This window comes from Bufo gargarizans, chromosome 5 (assembly GCF_014858855.1).
Source record: "Bufo gargarizans isolate SCDJY-AF-19 chromosome 5, ASM1485885v1, whole genome shotgun sequence".
NCBI classification, from domain to species: Eukaryota; Metazoa; Chordata; class Amphibia; order Anura; family Bufonidae; genus Bufo; species Bufo gargarizans.
In genome coordinates, this window is record NC_058084.1 from 3,007,284 (window position 1) to 3,027,934 (window position 20,651).

The window sequence follows — 20,651 nt, forward strand, 5'->3', positions numbered from 1 at the left end:
TACCATTAATTACACAACTGCACATCCGAATCCGTCTCACAAATGCATCCGTTTGCGTCCGGAATCCTCTGCCGCGAGTGTGATAGTGCCTTAACCGGTGTGATGAGTTATTCTCTATGCAGACTCCACGGAGAACGTGAGGCGATTAATCAAAGTGTGAGTATTGTAGCCGGAGAGACGTGGAAAGCGGGCAGACATTGTTATACAGGTACCAGTACTGTCTGCTGGTCAGTAACATCGGGAAGGAATTCTCTTTTCTAATCAAATATCTTTTTAAAGAAACACAACCCATGACTAATACACGGAGGAGAACATTAATCCATGAAAGCAAACATTTGCTGAGATCGAGCTCTGGAAGGCATTCTGCCAGATGGGGCTCGTCCATGAATTCTGTTCTCTACCAGATCAAGGTTCAGCTCAATGGACCAAGTAGTGGAGATCCGGGCCGCTGAGTGGATGGTCCCTGCCTGTGCCGGGAATAATCCAAGGAAATGTGGACCTTTTCTGAGGGAAAGTCACTGTTCTTTAAGGGAAAGCTCAATATGCAGGCAGATGGACTCCATGTAGCAGCACACATCCCGTGTGAGCGTCTCGGTACTCTAGAATTCTCACTGGATTACGCTTTGTAGGGAAACATACACGGAAACTCGAAAAATTAGAATATTGTGCAAAGTTCGTTTATTTCAGTAATGCAACATAAAAGGTGACGCTAACATCTGAGACTCGGTACAGGCAGCGAGAGATCTCCGGCCTTTATGTGGTGTAATGTGGATGATTGTGGCTACAGCTTATAAAGCCCCAAAGTCTCAATCTCAGGTCCCCTTTGCTCAGGGGGTATGGAGTAATGACTAGAGGTGACACTTTGAGCCGAGAATAGTCAACCTTTCCACAAAATTCTCATTTTAAGCTGCATTAATGCAATTCCTCTTAATTTGCTTTACTGAAATAAATGGACTTTCGCACGATATTCAAATTTTCACCTGTAGAGAGCCAAGTGTCTGCTTATAGGATAGGTGTATTCGGCCCCCATGCTATAGGAACGGTGTATTCGGCCCCCATGCTATAGGAACGGTGTGTTCGGCCCCCATGCTATAGGAACGGTGTGTTCGGCCCCCATGCTATAGGAACGGTGTGTTCGGCCCCCATGCTATAGGAACGGTGTGTTCGGCCCCCATGCTATAGGAACGGTGTGTGTTCGGCCCCCATGCTGTAGGAACGGTGTGTTCGGCCCCCATGCTGTAGGAACGGTGTGTTCGGCCCCCATGCTATAGGAACGGTGTGTTCGGCCCCCATGCTATAGGAACGGTGTATTCAGCCCCCATGCTATAGGAACGGTGTGTTCGGCCCCCATGCTATAGGAACGGTGTGTTCGGCCCCCATGCTATAGGAACGGTGTGTTCGGCCCCCATGCTATAGGAACGGTGTGTGTTCGGCCCCCATGCTGTAGGAACGGTGTGTTCGGCCCCCATGCTGTAGGAACGGTGTGTTCGGCCCCCATGCTATAGGAACGGTGTGTTCGGCCCCCATGCTATAGGAACGGTGTGTTCGGCCCCCATGCTATAGGAACGGTGTGTTCGGCCCCCCATGCTATAGGAACGGTGTGTTCGGCCCCCCATGCTATAGGAACGGTGTGTTCGGCCCCCATGCTATAGGAACGGTGTGTTCGGCCCCCATGCTATAGGAACGGTGTGTGCCTCCCTGTTTGCATCCTTCATGCTTTCCCCATGTGCAGTCCCCATGCTTCCCCAGCCCCTGCTAGCATACACAGCCAAGGCCAGGAACAAGCTCTCGCGCCTTAAATACACCTAATTTGGGAGTATTTCAGAATGATAAATGACCCCCAAAGTTGGCACCTAACAAAGTGAATCTGCTGTGATGCTAAGCAAACACTCCCAAGGATCCGGCAGCACCCGGCAGGGCGTGAAGAGATCTGCAAACTATTATTTAACTATATTGTCACAGGCAGATGGGCTCCCACAGTCGGATCATAATGTACTAACACTATCACATCACCATACTGTATGCAGCACTAACACTATCACATCACCATACTGTGTGCAGCACTAACACTATCACATCACCATACTGTGTGCAGCACTAACACTATCACATCACCATACTGTGTGCAGCACTAACACTATCACATTGCCATACTGTGTGCAGCACTAACACTATCACATCTCCATACTGTATGCAGCACTAACACTATCACATCTCCATACTGTGTGCAGCACTAACACTATCACATCACCATACTGTGTGCAGCACTAACACTATCACATCTCCATACTGTGTGCAGCACTAAACACCATCACATCGCCATACTGTATGCAGCACTAACACTATCACATCACCATACTGTATGCAGCACTAACACTATCACATCACCATACTGTATGCAGCACTAACACTATCACATCTCCATACTGTATGCAGCACTAACACTATCACATCACCATACTGTATGCAGCACTAACACTATCACATCGCCATACTGTATGCAGCACTAACACTATCACATCTCCATACTGTATGCAGCACTAACACTATCACATCGCCATACTGTATGCAGCACTAACACTATCACATCACCATACTGTGTGCAGCACTAACACTATCACATCGCCATACTGTGTGCAGCACTAACACTATCACATCACCATACTGTGTGCAGCACTAACACTATCACATCTCCATACTGTGTGCAGCACTAACACCATCACATCGCCATACTGTATGCAGCACTAACACTATCACATCACCATACTGTATGCAGCACTAACACTATCACATCACCATACTGTATGCAGCACTAACACTATCACATCGCCATACTGTATGCAGCACTAACACTATCACATCTCCATACTGTATGCAGCACTAACACTATCACATCACCATACTGTATGCAGCACTAACACTATCACATTGCCATACTGTATGCAGCACTAACACTATCACATCACCATACTGTATGCAGCACTAACACTATCACATCGCCATACTGTATGCAGCACTAACACTATCACATTGCCATACTGTGTGCAGCACTAACACTATCACATCGCCATACTGTGTGCAGCACTAACACTATCACATCGCCATACTGTATGCAGCACTAACACTATCACATCACCATACTGTATGCAGCACTAACACTATCACATCTCCATACTGTGTGCAGCACTAACACTATCACATCTCCATACTGTATGCAGCACTAACACTATCACATCGCCATACTGTATGCAGCACTAACACTATCACATCACCATACTGTATGCAGCACTAACACTATCACATCGCCATACTGTATGCAGCACTAACACTATCACATCGCCATACTGTATGCAGCACTAACACTATCACATCACCATACTGTATGCAGCACTAACACTATCACATCTCCATACTGTGTGCAGCACTAACACTATCACATCGCCATACTGTATGCAGCACTAACACTATCACATCACCATACTGTGTGCAGCACTAACACTATCACATCTCCATACTGTGTGCAGCACTAACACTATCACATCACCATACTGTGTGCAGCACTAACACTATCACATCGCCATACTGTATGCAGCACTAACACTATCACATCGCCATACTGTGTGCAGCACTAACACTATCACATCACCATACTGTATGCAGCACTAACACTATCACATCACCATACTGTATGCAGCACTAACACTATCACATCACCATACTGTATGCAGCACTAACACTATCACATCGCCATACTGTATGCAGCACTAACACTATCACATCGCTATACTGTATGCAGCACTAACACTATCACATCACCATACTGTATGCAGCACTAACACTATCACATCTCCATACTGTATGCAGCACTAACACTGTCACATCAACATACTGTATGCAGCACTAACACTATCACATCGCTATACTGTGTGCAGCACTAACACTATCACATCGCCATACTGTATGCAGCACTAACACTATCACATCACCATACTGTATGCAGCACTAACACTATCACATCGCCATACTGTATGCAGCACTAACACTATCACATCGCCATACTGTATGCAGCACTAACACTATCACATCGCCATACTGTATGCAGCACTAACACTGTCACATCACCATACTGTATGCAGCACTAACACTATCACATCACCATACTGTATGCAGCACTAACACTATCACATCACCATACTGTATGCAGCACTAACACTATCACATCGCCATACTGTATGCAGCACTAACACTATCACATCGCCATACTGTATGCAGCACTAACACTATCACATCGCCATACTGTGTGCAGCACTAACACTATCACATCGCCATACTGTATGCAGCACTAACACTATCACATCACCATACTGTGTGCAGCACTAACACTATCACATCGCTATACTGCTGCAGCACTAACACTATCACATCGCCATACTGTATGCAGCACTAACACTATCACATCGCCATACTGTATGCAGCACTAACACTATCACATCACCATACTGTATGCAGCACTAACACTATCACATCGCCATACTGTATGCAGCACTAACACTATCACATCGCCATACTGTATGCAGCACTAACACTGTCACATCGCCATACTGTGTGCAGCACTAACACTATCACATCACCATACTGTATGCAGCACTAACACTATCACATCGCCATACTGTATGCAGCACTAACACTATCACATCGCCATACTGTATGCAGCACTAACACTGTCACATCGCCATACTGTGTGCAGCACTAACACTATCACATCACCATACTGTGTGCAGCACTAACACTATCACATCGCCATACTGTATGCAGCACTAACACTATCACATCACCATACTGTATGCAGCACTAACACTATCACATCACCATACTGTATGCAGCACTAACACTATCACATCACCATACTGTATGCAGCACTATCACATCGCCATACTGTATGCAGCACTAACACTATCACATCACCATACTGTATGCAGCACTAACACTATCACATCACCATACTGTATGCAGCACTAACACTATCACATCGCCATACTGTATGCAGCACTAACACTATCACATCGCCATACTGTGTGCAGCACTAACACTATCACATCACCATACTGTGTGCAGCACTAACACTATCACATCGCCATACTGTATGCAGCACTAACACTATCACATCTCCATACTGTATGCAGCACTAACACTATCACATCACCATACTGTATGCAGCACTAACACTATCACATCGCCATACTGTATGCAGCACTAACACTATCACATCGCCATACTGTATGCAGCACTAACACTATCACATCGCCATACTGTATGCAGCACTAACACTATCACATCGCCATACTGTGTGCAGCACTAACACTGTCACATCGCCATACTGTGTGCAGCACTAACACTATCACATCACCATACTGTGTGCAGCACTAACACTATCACATCTCCATACTGTATGCAGCACTAACACTATCACATCACCATACTGTGTGCAGCACTAACACTATCACATCACCATACTGTATGCAGCACTAACACTATCACATCACCATACTGTATGCAGCACTAACACTATCACATCGCCATACTGTGTGCAGCACTAACACTATCACATCGCCATACTGTATGCAGCACTAACACTATCACATCGCCATACTGTATGCAGCACTAACACTATCACATCTCCATACTGTATGCAGCACTAACACTATCACATCACCATACTGTATGCAGCACTAACACTATCACATCACCATACTGTATGCAGCACTATCACATCGCCATACTGTATGCAGCACTAACACTATCACATCACCATACTGTATGCAGCACTAACACTATCACATCACCATACTGTATGCAGCACTAACACTATCACATCACCATACTGTATGCAGCACTAACACTATCACATCGCCATACTGTATGCAGCACTAACACTATCACATCTCCATACTGTATGCAGCACTAACACTATCACATCACCATACTGTATGCAGCACTAACACTATCACATCACCATACTGTATGCAGCACTATCACATCGCCATACTGTATGCAGCACTAACACTATCACATCACCATACTGTATGCAGCACTAACACTATCACATCGCCATACTGTATGCAGCACTAACACTATCACATCGCCATACTGTGTGCAGCACTAACACTATCACATCGCCATACTGTATGCAGCACTAACACTATCACATCGCCATACTGTGTGCAGCACTAACACTATCACATCGCCATACTGTGTGCAGCACTAACACTATCACATCGCCATACTGTGTGCAGCACTAACACTATCACATCGCCATACTGTATGCAGCACTAACACTATCACATCGCCATACTGTGTGCAGCACTAACACTATCACATCGCCATACTGTGTGCAGCACTAACACTATCACATCGCCATACTGTATGCAGCACTAACACTATCACATCGCCATACTGTATGCAGCACTAACACTATCACATCTCCATACTGTATGCAGCACTAACACTATCACATCACCATACTGTATGCAGCACTAACACTATCACATCACCATACTGTATGCAGCACTATCACATCGCCATACTGTATGCAGCACTAACACTATCACATCACCATACTGTATGCAGCACTAACACTATCACATCGCCATACTGTATGCAGCACTAACACTATCACATCGCCATACTGTGTGCAGCACTAACACTATCACATCGCCATACTGTATGCAGCACTAACACTATCACATCGCCATACTGTGTGCAGCACTAACACTATCACATCGCCATACTGTATGCAGCACTAACACTATCACATCACCATACTGTATGCAGCACTAACACTATCACATCTCCATACTGTATGCAGCACTAACACTATCACATCACCATACTGTATGCAGCACTAACACTATCACATCACCATACTGTATGCAGCACTAACACTATCACATCTCCATACTGTATGCAGCACTAACACTATCACATCGCCATACTGTATGCAGCACTAACACTATCACATCGCCATACTGTGTGCAGCACTAACACTATCACATCGCCATACTGTATGCAGCACTAACACTATCACATCACCATACTGTATGCAGCACTAACACTATCACATCTCCATACTGTATGCAGCACTAACACTATCACATCGCCATACTGTATGCAGCACTAACACTATCACATCGCCATACTGTATGCAGCACTAACACTATCACATCGCCATACTGTATGCAGCACTAACACTATCACATCTCCATACTGTATGCAGCACTAACACTATCACATCACCATACTGTATGCAGCACTAACACTATCACATCGCTATACTGTGTGCAGCACTAACACTATCACATCGCCATACTGTGTGCAGCACTAACACTATCACATCACCATACTGTATGCAGCACTAACACTATCACATCGCTATACTGCTGCAGCTCTGCTGTGTTACCAAACTACTTGGATAATCGATTACCTGCGACTGTGGTCACGAACACTTGACTCCTTCCGTCCCCTGGTGATCTGACTGAAATACCGGACCCCCCTCCATCGCAGTGCGTTCAGGGTGACTCCGCTACAGGCTGCTCGCTGCTGTTTCTTAGACCCCGCAGGACGTCACAACCACAGAAAGACCTGAAGCTCTAGCTGATTAAGACATTCCAGCCGGGATTACGTTCCGTGCCCCCAGGGCTGCTGCTCTTTAGGGCTCATGCACACGACCGTGGTTGTTTTGCGGTCCGTTTTTCACGGATCCGCATTGTTTCCGTATGTGATCCGTTTTTTGCGGACCCATTGACTTAAATGGGGCCTCAGATCGTGATTTGCGGACAATAATAGGATATGCACTCGGAGCACCTTCCATTGTTTTTGCGGACCCATTGAGGGGACTGGTTCTGCATACTTTGTTTCTTTATTTTCTGATTGTAGACCTTGTATTCTGTTCTCTCTACATGAACATGTGGGCAGCCATCTTCTCTGACACATGGACATAGGACAGCGGACTTCAGAGTCCTCATTTCTGAAGTTACAGAGGCTTGCAGGGCTGAAATAGCGGCAGTACGCTCTGACAGTGGACTTCCCGGAGGGGGCTCACAATGTCGCCATGTTACTACACTCTACTATTGCTACGCAGGCCACAGGTCTTAGGGACATGGGCCGCCACATCGAGGATCTGGATAACGGGACAGCGGAATAATATCAGAGCTACAGGTCTCCCTGAAGCTACTGGGGCTGAGGATCTTTTTGCTACTCTGGAAGCCATACTCAACATGATCCTGGGGAGCCTTCTACACACTCAATTCAGCTGGACAGGGCTCCTAGTGTCCTAAAGCTTCGGCTGCCCATCCGAGGGACGTTATCTGTTGTGTGCCCAATTATGCCCTTAAAGAAGCCTTCATGGCCAAAGCGAGATCCCTCCAAAACTTTGAGTTTGATGGGGCTTCTCTCCAGATCTACCCAGACCTCTCCTGGATTACATTGCAAAAAAGTCATCACCTGCAGCCCTCCTTTGTATCGTCACAGATGGGGTCACCCGTTTGCCTTATCAGTGCGCCACCAAGGGCAGATGCCACCCTCCGTTCATTGGCTGACCTCCACCCGCTTTGTGAAGCCCTGGATATCCTAATGCCCAGTATTCCAGACTGGGAAAGAGCCTCCTCCACCCCACCATCTAGGATTTGGACTCTAGTTAAGCAAAAAAAGAAGGCTGGGTCGTCACCAGGTTCCCACACATCCTCCATTGTATAAAAACTCAGCCCAGGGAAGCAAAGTGTCCCAATCATCATGACGTGTCCACATGAAGTGTCTGAGGTAGTTGACCATGACCTGATTGATATGTTCCACCTGTCTATTGGTCTGTGGGTGAAAGCCTGAGGAAAAGTCCTACTCTACTTCCAGTATCTTGCAAATGGCCCTCCAAAATTTAGAGATGAATTGCACTCCACGATCAGCCATTAAGGGTAACCCATGGAGACAAAAAATGTGTTCCACAAAAAATGTAGCTATCTGACTGGCAAATGGAAAACTAGGCAGGGGCACGAAGTGGTCCATCTTTGTTAATTGAACAGCTACCACCCAGTTTACCATGCATCCTTAGGAAGATGGTAAATCAGTAATAAAATATATGGCACTATGCTGACACAAGACTTCCGGTACAGGCATTGGGAGAAGTAGTCCTACCATTCTTTATTTTTGATATTTAGTCTGAGCATATGTAGGACAGGCAGCAACAAAACCCTGAATAGCTTTAGAAATAGTAGGCCACCAATAGTGTCAAGAAATAAGATACACAATCCTACGATGACCTCTGGGAAGGGGGGGAATTCCTCTTGACCACAGGAACAAACCTCTTACCTGGTGGAATGTCTTTTAGCTGGACAGGAGCTACTGAGACAATGTGGTCAGGGTCAATGATGTGCTTCCCTATCTGATCAGCAAGGTCAAAAGAACTGGACATCTCACTTAGTATTCTTTTCTGCAGGGTGGAAAATTGAACAGACTGGAGATAAATCTTGTGATCAACGTAAATGATGATGGGTGGCTGCCACCTTTCAGCAAATGGCGCCATTCCTCAAAGCCCAGCTTGATAGGTAACGTGGTGATAAGAGGTGAATAGAGAAGGTCTTGTGAGGATCAGAGATTACGTGTGGGGTTGAATCTGAAAAGTAGCTCAGAGATGTACTTTAAGGACAGGTTGTGGACGGGCTTGAATGTATTTGTTAGTATTTTAAGGTGAATTCACTAGGGGATGTAGAGCCAGTGAAGGGATTGGTAGAGGCAGAGGAGTAATGGGGGGAAGAGGTGGATTAGTCGGGCAGCAGAGTTGAGGATAGATTGGAGGGGTGCAAGGATGCCAGATGGAAGGCCACAGAGGATGTTGCAGTAGTCTAGGCGAGAGATGATGAGGGCATGTACAAGCATTTTTACAGACTCCTGGCTGAGAAATGCACAGATGCGAGAGATATTTTTGAGTTTGAGGCGGCAGGTGATGGAAAGGGCTTAGATGTGCGGTTTGAAGGACAGGGCAGAATCCAAGGTCATTCCAAGGCAGCAGACTTGGTTGACCGGGGAGAGTGTGCAGCCATTGATTGTGATAGATAGATCTGTTGGGGGGGTTGATGGAAAAGATGATACATTCTGTTTTATCTATGTTGGGTTTTAGAAAGCGAGAGGAGAATATGGAAGATAGACATTGTGGGATTCTGGATAAGAGGGGGTGATGTCTGGACCAGAGAGGTAGATTTGCATGTCGTCAGCATATCAGTGATACGGAAATCCATGGGACTCTATGAGCTGTCCCAGGCCAAAGGTATAGATTGAGAAGAGCCGGGGTCCTAGGACAGAGCCTTGCAGGACACCAACAGAGAGGGAATGAGACGAGGAGGTGGTGTGAGAGTGTGAGACGCTGGCATGTTTAAAAAGCAGAGGGGAAGACACCAGAGGTTTTTGATAGGTTGGAGAGATGAGTTAGTGCTGGGATAAACACTGTGCTGAGGTTGGGGATGAGATCGGTCATGTACACAGGTGGTGAGATGTGATCTGGAGAGTAGGGTGGAAAGTTTTTCTTCTGTAAAGGTCTATTCAGACGTCTGTAAGTGTTTTGCAGTCCGCAAATTGTGGATCCTGGCCGTGTGTTCGGACCGCACATGGCCGGTCCTATGATAGAAATGCCTGTTCTTGTCCACGATTGCAGAGAAGAATAGGACATGCTCTATTTTTTTTTGCGGGGAATGGAACTACACTGTGTGCTGTCCACATCTTTTGCTGCCCCATTGAAATGAATGGGTTCACACCTGTTCCGAAAAAATTGCGGAATGGATGTGGAGCCAGAATTACAGACGTGTGTATGGACTGTAATGGTGGAGAAGCATGTTTTGGGGAAGAAGACTGGGTAGTTGTGTAGAGGTTCTGTTGGGACTGTAGACTGAGTCTTTCGCTAATGTTGTCAATCTTTTGTTTAAAGTATGTGGCAAAGTCCTCAGATGATATGAGAGGTGACGGTGGGGACACCAGGCGATGGAAAAGGTTTAAGTGTTAAAAAGTTGCTTAGGGTTGTGAGACAGGGAAGATATGAGAGATGAGAAGTCGCCTGTTTTGCAGCAGGGAGTGAGGATTTGAAAATAAGGAGGGATTGTTTGTATGTGTTGAAGTGATACTTAGGGTGGGATTTCTTCCATCGCCGCTCTGCAGCCCTGGAAGCTTGTCTTGAGGTTTTTTTGTCTTGTTGGTGTGCCAGGGTTGCCCATTGACTTTTCGGGTTTTGTTGTGTGTGAGAAGGGCGACAGAGTTGAGAGCTGTAGTTATTGTGCTGTTATACAGAGTGGCGGCACCATCTGCATCCTGGAAGGCGGTAGAAGAAAGTCAGAAAGCAAGCGAAAGCTAATGAGGGTGCGCTAGTGTAGCTAGGGGGAGAGGGGAGTCATAAAGGTTAGATAGGGAGCAGAAGTAGGTAAAGATAAGATCCAGAGTGTGACCATCTCTGTGGGTGGGAGTGGAGGACCACTGTGAAAGACCAAATGATGAAGTGAGCGCTAGAAGCTTAGAGGCGGCAGAGCGGCATGTGTCAAAGGGGATGTTGAAGTCACCCATGACGATAGTGGGGATGTCAGCAGAAAAAGTGTAAGAGCCATCAAGAATGATTGTGGCTGAGCCTGGTGGTGGTAAATGACAGCTACTTGAAGGTTGGGGGAGAGTAGATGTGGACAGAATGTACTTCAAATGAAGGTAGCATAATGGAGGGTGGCAGTGGATTTGGACTGTAGGAGCAATTGTCTGACAGGAGAAGACTCACTCCTTCTACGTGTTTACTGGTGGTGGGGGGAATCCGCTATAAGAGGGTGCACCAGGGGATGTGGTGTCACAGGGTGTCACCCATGTTTCTGTTAAACCCATAAAGGAAAGTTTGTGAGAGGTGAAAAGGTCATGAGTATAGGAGAGTGTATTGCAAGCATTCCATTATGCTCTTGCAAGAGGGGCAAGGATCAGGTGAATGGTTTTCAGGTTTAAGGGGTTGCAGAAAGTTGTATATAGAAATTGATAGTGGGAGGTAGATAAGATAGTGGGGATCTGCTGAGGAGGGCCAGGATTTGAAGATCTATCGCCAGCAGTAAGTAGAAGCAGAGAAAGTGTTAGGTCGGAGGAGGAGAGAGCATGAGATGGTTGTATGTGTTTGGAGAAAGAAGCTTTTATGCTAAGGAACAGATCTGAGGAGGAGGGCAGATGGGTGGGTAAGATGGAGGGAGAAATAAATAGTTATTTGCTGGTTGCAGGGGTTTGGGGGTATTTTAGGAAGTGGAGGACAATAGGGGTGAAGATCATGAGAAACATTATTTACATTGAATATATATTTAGTTACTTTTGGTTTCCTTGTCTTGTCTGTAGGATCCAGTTCTGGAGTGGACCAGGAAATAAGATAAAGCACCAAGAACCTGCTCAAGGAACTGTAAGTGCGGCTCTGCCGCGTCACATTGCACCACACTGGTAAAGTGGCATTTGGACAGACAATAACACTTGTTGCATTGTCGTGTACGGGCTGCAAGCTAATGCAAAGCCCTATGGGACCCATCCGCTGACACCTTCCTATCTCACATGCTGCTCATAGGGTGTCATATGCTGGGAGCTGGAGTAAGGATTACAGCTGCAATGAAAGAGACAGACATCATTTACCTATGGATTACAAACAGGGAAGTCTGATTTAAAGAGACAGACATTTACCTGTGGATTACAAATAGTAATGAGCAATACTTGCACCTCAACGAGGAACTCGTCCAGGAACATACAAGTGCAGCTTAGCTGCTTAATGGACTTTGGGGAAAACATCACCTTCACTGGTTTATTGTTAGTCTGTGTTACATTCACTGTTTATTTTCTGTTACCAATCTGTTTTATATATTCTCAGCTTCTTGTTCACTATATTGTTCAGTAAGCTCAACTGCTAAGAAAGATCTGTTGTCTGTGTGGCATCGTGTGCCCTCTGTACCTGTGGGCCCAGCCCTCGGGCTTCTTTCAGGGATGCAGGAAAAGTTAATTTTGGAGAGTTTGTCTTTGCCCATGGCTGTCTCTTCAATCATGTTTTAGGCATGAGTTTCCTTGCTTGAGGGGACAGGTAGACATTTAATGAACCTTGGCTCCGCAGTACATGTATAAGTCCTACCTACATCAGTGGTGACCACCTCCTCAGATAATCTGACAATGTCCATTTGCATGGGCTGTAGGTGCAGGAGGCATAAGCATGGGTCTCTGAAATGCAGGTGCCTCCTCTTGTGTGTGATCTCCTTGAGACGTTCCCTAAAGGACAGGTCTGTGCGGGTGACCAATGAAATCAAGTTGTCCAATGTGGATAATGTGGATGGTATATCATGACCTGCCAACACATCTTTAATGCGGCCTGAAAGACCTTCCCAGAAAGCTGCCATCAAGGCATCATTGTTCCAACAGCTCAGAGAAGAGGCAGCTGACAAAGTAAGGCCTGTGTCAGGAATCATCCTGCTATGTCTGTTTAGTTCAGATTGTCTTGCCCTAAAGTTCTCCCTCAGTTAAGATGGGATAAAAGACCAGGAATAGGACCATTTACCAATTTACGCCAGCCCTCCAACAAATATCCACCAATGAGTGACAACACTCGTATCGACACATTTCTGAAGGTAGTAACTGACCAGTTATCAAAATGGCTTCTCACAGTTGTGGCAAGAATAACCTGACATCTGAGGAAATCAAAGGTCTGATGACTCTATTGTCATCAAGCCTTTGGACAAGGGAGGCAACATTGTTTTAATGGATGTTGACAAATGCAAAGAGATATAGGATATTAAACTATGAAGAATGTTATAATATACTGGATAATAATCCTACTACTGCATACAGAAGGGGATTAAAAATCATTACTGGATGTAGCCCAACAACAGGGGCTCCTAACTAGTGCTGAATGTAACTTTCTTCTACCCCTACACCCTCAAATGGCTTCCTTTTATGGTTTACCAAAAGTTCACAAAGGCCTTTCTCCTCTCAAGGGGAGGCCAATTGTGTCTGGTACAGGCAGCCTTACACATCATTTGGGGGTATACGTTGACACTATCCTAAGACTTTGTGTTTGCATTACTGTCGTACACAAGGTACTTGATGGACATCCTCAAAAAACTGGAGGACATTCAAATTGACTCTGACACTTCTTGCAAGCCTCGGTGTAGAGGCATTGTATAGTAGTGTCCCTCAGGATCAGGGCTGTGAAAAAGTGGCACACTTCTTACAAGAAAGGGGAGAACATCTTTACCCACATAACCAATTTGTACTGTCCCTTTTGAATTTCATCTTGACTAAAAACATCTTCCTCTTTGACAGAAAGATCTACCACCAGATCAGGGGAGTGACAATGGGAAGCCCTTGTGCCCCGGTTTTGCTCATCTCTACCTGGGCTGGTGGGAACGCAACATAGTAGTTGGGGAAACAATCTCAGATTGGTCCCAACACATTTTACTATGGCTCCGCTTCATTGACGATGTGTTCATTCTGTGGAAGGGGAACGAACAACAATTTCACATGTTTGTTAATTCACTTAACGTCAATGAACTTGGCCTATTCTTTATGGCAGAGATCCACAAGGATGAGATTACCTTTTTGGATCTGAAGATTGCCAGGGGACAAGATGGGAATATTGTCAGCAATAGTTTTCGCAAACCCACTGCCACGAATACACTGTTGCATTGGGACAGCTGGCAGCCATATCCACTGAAAAGAGGTATACCTAGAGGTCAATACCTCAGGATACGACGTAATTGCAGCTCACTTGAGAAATATCATATGGCTGCGAAGGATCTTCAGGGCAGATTTACGAGACGGGGACATCCAGCAAAGGTTCTCGATGAAGCTTACCAACATTCCTCATGTAGGAACAGAGACACCCTGCTGAACCCCAGTCTTAAATACCCGTATTATTGCAACCTTTGACACCACGCATTCTGAGGTATGACAGGTCCTCAATACATACTGGGGTATCCTCAGGTCAGATCCGGACATTGGTCAATATGTGGGCTACAGTTTCTTCCAGACACCAAGAACAGTGACTTGGTTAAGGAATACTGTTTTGGGGACGTACAGATGTGGCACCTGTGTAGCATGTGGATTCATTTTACAAGGTAAACAGTTTACGTGCACACACGGGCAGCATTTTTGACATCCGATCATTGATTAACTGTAAGACCTCTGGACTCATGTACCTAATCACATGCTTATGTGGAATCCAATATGTGGGTAAAACCACCCGAGAATTCAGAAGACGTATTGGCGAGCATCTAGGGGACGTCAGAAATGACAACGCTACCCCTATCGCAAAACACATACGACAATTCCACAATGCAAATCCCAATGCCCAAGAGATTGCTGGACACAACATCTACCAGAACGGGCTCAGATCCCGGGGTCTAGATGTCCTGAGCTATAGAGACTTCCCCGAGAGATTGCTGGACACAACATCTACCAGAACTGGCTCAGATCCCGGGGTCTAGATGTCCTGAGCTATAGAGACATTCCCGAGAGATTGCTGGACACAACATCCACCAGAATGGGCGCAGATCCCGGGGTCTAGATGTCCTGAGCTATAGAGACATCCCCGAGAGATTGCTGGACACAACAACATCCACCAGAATGGGCGCAGATCCCGGGGTCTAGATGTCCTGAGCTATAGAGACATACCCGAGAGATTGCTGGACACAACATCTACCAGAACGGGCTCAGATCCCGGGGTCTAGATGGTCTAAGCTATAGAGACATACCTTGAGAGACTGCTTGACACAACATCTACCAGAATGGGTGCAGATTTCAGGATCTAGATGGTCTAAGCTATAGAGACATACCCCGAGAGACTGCTGGACACAACATCTACCAGAACGGGCACAGATCCCGGGGTCTACATGTCCTTAGCTATAGAGACATACCCCGAGAGACTGCTGGACACAACATCTACCAGAACGGGCGCAGATCCCGAGGTCTAGATGGCTTAAGCTATAGAGACATACCCAGAGAGACTGCTGGACGCAACATCTACCAGAACGGGCACAGATCCCGGGGTCTACATGTCCTGAGCTATAGAGACATCCCCGAGAGACTGCTGGACACAACATCCACCAGAACTGGCACAGATCCTGGGTCTAGATGTCCTGAGCTATAGAGACATACCCCGAGAAACTGCTAGACACAACATCTACCAGAACGGGCACAGATTCCGGGGTCTAGATGTCCTGAGCTATAGAGACATACCCTGAGAGACTGCTGGACACAACATCTACCAGAACTGGCGCAGATCCTGGGTCTAGATGTCCTGAGCTATAGAGACATACCCTGAGAGACTGCTGGACACAACATCCACCAGAACGGGCACAGATCCCGGGGTCTAGATGTCCTGAGCTATAGAAACATACCCTGAGAGACTGCTGGACACAACATCCACCAGAACGGGCACAGATCCCGGGGTCTAGATGTCCTGAGCTATATAGACATACCCCGAGAGACTGCTGGACACAACATCTACCAGAACGGGCACAGATCCCGGGGTCTAGATGTCCTGAGCTATAGAGACATACCCTGAGAGACTGCTGGACACATCTACCAGAACGGGCACAGATCCCGGGGTCTAGATGTCCTGAGCTATAGAGACATACCATGAGAGACTGCTGGACACAACATCCACCAGAACGGGCACAGATCCCGGGGTCTAGATGTCCTGAGCTATAGAGACATACCCTGAGAGACTGCTGGACACAACATCTACCAGAACAGGCACAGATCCCGGGGTCTAGATGTCCTGAGCTATAGACATACCCCGAGAGACTGCTGGACACAACATCTACCAGAACGGGCACAGATCCCGGGGTCTAGATGTCCTGAGCTATAGAGACATACCCTGAGAGACTGCTGGACACAACATCCACCAGAACAGGCACAGATTCCGGGGTCTAGATGTCCTGAGCTATAGAGACATACCATGAGAGACTGCTGGACACAACATCCACCAGAACGGGCACAGATCCCGGGGTCTAGATGTCCTGAGCTATAGAGACATACCCAGAGAGACTGCTGGACACAACATCCACCAGAACAGGCACAGATTCCGGGGTCTAGATGTCCTGAGCTATAGAGACATACCATGAGAGACTGCTGGACACAACATCCACCAGAACGGGCACAGATCCCGGGGTCTAGATGGCATAAGTTATAGACACGGGCATCTGTGCCTGCAGCAAAAGGGGCTGCACAAAGTATGTGCTCTCAGGGGGTAAATGCATAGATTACATATATATTTAGCCCGATGTTGTTGACTTGCTCTGTAAACCATTTGTACAAACCTCCCAAATCCATGTAAATTGTAGGTAATTTAGGCCCCTTGCAATGCGTTCGCATCATGCACCCGCGCGAAATACTCACTCGTGTGAAAGGGGCCTTACTGCGCTGTAACTATGTGAGGGGCGTCTGGTCAGGCCCAGCAGGTGGAGGACTCCTCGGAGAAGCTGCAGCATACCTTCTACAGACGACAACCAGTCTATGAGAAGAATCACATATCTGATGAGGAAGAGATGGCCTCTGTTCTTCCCTCTGCCCAAAGCGGTCACATGGATCACACAATGCAGCCTTAGATGGCCAGTAATAACCGTATAATCTTACAGTAGAGAGATTCTTCTTTATACCCTATTACATAAGGGACCATACGATGTTAAAGGGGTCCTCTCACTTCAGCAAAAGGTATTTATCATGTAGATGCAGTTAATACCCGGCACTTCCTAATGTATTGTGATTCTCCATATTCCCTCCTTTGCTGGCTAGATTCATTTTTCCATCACATTATACACTGCTCGTTTCCATGGTTACAACCACCCTGTAATCCAGCAGTGGTGGCCATGCTTGCATACAATAGAAAAAAGTGCTGGACTATGTGCGCCCCCACGATCCCGGCCACCAGAAAGGCCGGCGCTTTTTCCTGTGTTGTACAAGCACGGCCACCGCTGCTGGATTGCAGGGTGGTCGTAACCATGGAAACGAGCAGTGTATAATGTGATGGAAAAATTAGGCTATCCAGCAAAGGAGGCAATATGGAGAATCGCAATACATTAGTAAGTGCCTGGTAATAACTTTGTCTACATGATAAATGCCACTTGCTGAAGTGAGAGGACCCCTTTAAGCCAGGGTCATGTATGTACAAGATAAGTTATATTATACAGAAGGTGACATCACCGCTCTCCAGATATCAGTTATATTATACAGGAGGTGACATCACCGCTCTTCAGATATCAGTGATATTATACAGGAGGTGACATCACCGCTCCCCGGATATCAGTTATATTATACAGGAGGTGACATCACTGCTCTCCAGATATCAGTTATATTATACAGGAGGTGACATCACCGCTCTCCAGATATCAGTTATATTATACAGGAGGTGACATCACCGCTCTGCAGATATCAGTTATATTACACAGGTGGTGACGTCACAGCTCTCCAGATATCAGTTATATTACACAGGTGGTGACGTCACCGCTCTCCAGATATCAGTTATATTACACAGGAGGTGACGTCACCGCTCTCCAGATATCAGTTATATTATACAGGTGGTGACATCAACGCTCTGCAGATATCAGTTATATTACACAGGTGGTGACGTCACAGCTCTCCAGATATCAGTTATATTATACAGGAGGTGACATCACCGCTCTCCAGATATCAGTTATATTATACAGGTGGTGACATCACCGCTCTGCAGATATCAGTTATATTATACAGGAGGTGACATCACCGCTCTGCAGATATCAGTTATATTACACAGGAGGTGACATCACCGCTCTCCAGATATCAGTTATATTACACAGGAGGTGACGTCACCGCTCTCCAGATATCAGTTATACACAGGTGGTGACGTCACAGCTCTCCAGATATCAGTTATATTACACAGGAGGTGACATCACCGCTCTCCAGATATCAGTTATATTACACAGGAGGTGACGTCACCGCTCTCCGGATATCAGTGATATTATACAGGAGGTGACATCACCGCTCTCCAGATATCAGTTATATTATACAGGAGGTGACATCACCGCTCTCCAGATATCAGTTATATTATACAGGAGGTGACATCACCGCTCTCCAGATATCAGTTATATTATACAGGAGATGACATCACTGCTCTCCAGATATCAGTTATATTATACAGGAGATGACATCACCGCTCTCCAGATATCAGTTATATTATACAGGAGATGACATCACCGCTCTCCAGATATCAGTTATATTACACAGGAGGTGACATCACCGCTCTCCAGATATCAGTTATATTACACAGGAGGTGACATCACCGCTCTCCAGATATCAGTGATATTATACAGGAGGTGACATCACCGCTCTCCAGATATCCGTTATATTATACAGGAGGTGACATCACCGCTCTCCAGATATCAGTTATATTATACAGGAGGTGACATCACCGCTCTCCAGATATCAGTTATATTATACAGGAGGTGACATCACCGCTCTCCAGATATCAGTTATATTATACAGGAGGTGACATCACCGCTCTCCAGATATCAGTTATATTATACAGGAGGTGACATCACCGCTCTCCAGATATCAGTTATATTACACAGGAGGTGACATCACCGCTCTCCAGATATCAGTTATATTATACAGGAGGTGACATCACCGCTCTCCAGATATCAGTTATATTATACAGGAGGTGACGTCACCGCTCTCCAGATATCAGTTATATTATACAGGAGGTGACATCACCGCTCTCCAGATATCAGTTATATTACACAGGAGGTGACATCACCGCTCTCCAGATATCAGTTATATTATACAGGAGGTGACATCACCGCTCTCCAGATATCAGTTATATTATACAGGAGGTGACGTCACCGCTCTCCAGATATACAGCACCACTTTGTAGTGATATTACAGGACCCTTCTGTCCCTCCCACCATCCTGCCTTGTGTTACCTGTGGCTCCAGTAGAAGCATCAGTCCCTGCTCTGTGGATAGGACTCTTCTTCTGTCTCAGCAGAGAGAGCTGTGACTGGGGAAAGGCTAGCCGTCACCACCCCCTGAACATGAGACATAACCTACAGGCAGAGGCTACACCCTCCTCACACCTGCAGCTGTGACTCTGCCCTTCCACAAGGAGCTTCGGACTTCAGTGTGAAGTAAGTGCTATGTCATAGTGACCAGGAGGACTGAGGGTACAGCACTGACACCAACACAGCACCCAGACAGCTACACACAGCACCCAGACAGCTACACACAGCACCCAGACGGCTACACACAGCACTGACACCAACACAGCACCCAGACAGCTACACACAGCACCCAGACAGCTACACACAGCACTGACACCAACACAGCACCCAGACAGCTACACACAGCACCCAGACAGCTACACACAGCACTGACACCAACACAGCACCCAGACAGCTACACACAGCACCCAGACAGCTACACACAGCACTGACACCAACACAGCACCCAGACAGCTACACACAGCACCCAGACAGCTACACACAGCACTGACACCAACACAGCACCCAGACAGCTACACACAGCACCCAGACAGCTACACACAGCACTGACACCAACACAGCACCCAGACAGCTACACACAGCACCCAGACAGCTACAC

At 46.5% G+C, this 20,651-nt stretch overlaps 1 protein-coding gene across 2 annotated transcripts in view; it reads right to left on the minus strand.

The window, feature by feature from the left end:
* The window catches only part of LOC122939161 (solute carrier family 52, riboflavin transporter, member 3-B-like), a 50,134-nt gene extending 30,076 nt beyond the window's left edge, over positions 1-20,058 (minus strand). The window contains exons 1-2 of one of the 2 annotated variants that reach the window (XM_044295163.1): positions 19,977-20,047; positions 17,419-17,533 (exon numbers count right to left, since the gene is read on the minus strand). The gene's annotated coding sequence lies outside the window, so the exon portion shown is untranslated. Of the gene's footprint in view, positions 1-17,418; positions 17,534-19,976 lie in introns of both variants that reach the window. The other variant, XM_044295161.1, reaches the window with a different exon arrangement.
* Positions 20,059-20,651: the final 593 nt, after the last annotated feature.